The 918-nt window shown below is 47.2% G+C and overlaps 1 pseudogene; it reads right to left on the bottom strand.

The window, feature by feature from the left end:
* LOC117533847 lies at positions 1-120 on the bottom strand (annotated as a pseudogene).
* Between the last annotated feature and the right edge of the window lie 798 nt (positions 121-918).

Raw genomic sequence — 918 nt, 5'->3', positions numbered from 1 at the left:
CAACAAAAAGCTCCGGGTATTCCCAGGCGGTCTCCCATCTAAGTACTGACCCGGCCCGACCCTGCTTAGCTTCCGAGATCGGACGAGATCGGGCGTGCTCAGGGTGGTAAGCAAAGAGTTTGGAGGGATAATGGCTTCTTATAGCTGAGAGGGGCTAAAATGTCTCAGGGCCGAGTTTGGGTGCTGAAAGGCGGACTGCCAAACCTCCATGTCGATACCCAGCAGCTGTGGGTTCTGCAGGGGTCCCCAGGCATGCCCGTGAGCCTGTCTCCCCCTCTCCAGCACCTGCGAGCTCTCCGGGGTCCTGGAGAAGCATTTTCAGGCTTCTCTCTGCACCCTTTTTCCCCCTACAAAAATGACTTTTAAATGGATACTTTTGGATGTAAATGGTTCACTGTGTCATGGCTATGGGTCTCTGAAACAATCAGGCTTTTAGCACACTGTTAGCAGAGTTTAATTTGATTTTTAGCACTCTTTTCCCCGCAGAAACTAGTTTTAATCACCGTTGTCACTATTGTGGGGATCTAGGAATGTACCTGTGTCTGTTGCGGAGCTTCCCTGCACTCTAAATCCATTGATTTGCCTTTTATTAGGGTGTTTTTGACTGTGTTTGCACTGTGCTCACTTGGCTGATTTGCCCTCCTGTGGGGACACATGGTAACTGCACTCAATGGCTTTTTAAACGGTTTTAAATCGTTTTTTCACTTTTAAAAACAGCTTTCTGCCCTGGAAATGATTTATAATCATTATTACCGTCATGGAGGGGCTGCAGAAACACTTTACCCGCCTTGTAAACACTTTTTCCTGGGTAAAACAATCAATTTATTTCCGCCTGCTTTCCATCAGCACCCAACAGTCATTTCAAACGGTTTTAAATCGTTTTTGAGCTACTTAGTCCGTCATTTGGGGCTCTGTGAG

The sequence above is a fragment of the Gymnodraco acuticeps genome, unplaced genomic scaffold (assembly GCF_902827175.1).
Source record: "Gymnodraco acuticeps unplaced genomic scaffold, fGymAcu1.1, whole genome shotgun sequence".
NCBI classification, from domain to species: domain Eukaryota; kingdom Metazoa; phylum Chordata; class Actinopteri; order Perciformes; family Bathydraconidae; genus Gymnodraco; species Gymnodraco acuticeps.
This window is presented reverse-complemented; position numbering and strand designations above follow the sequence as displayed.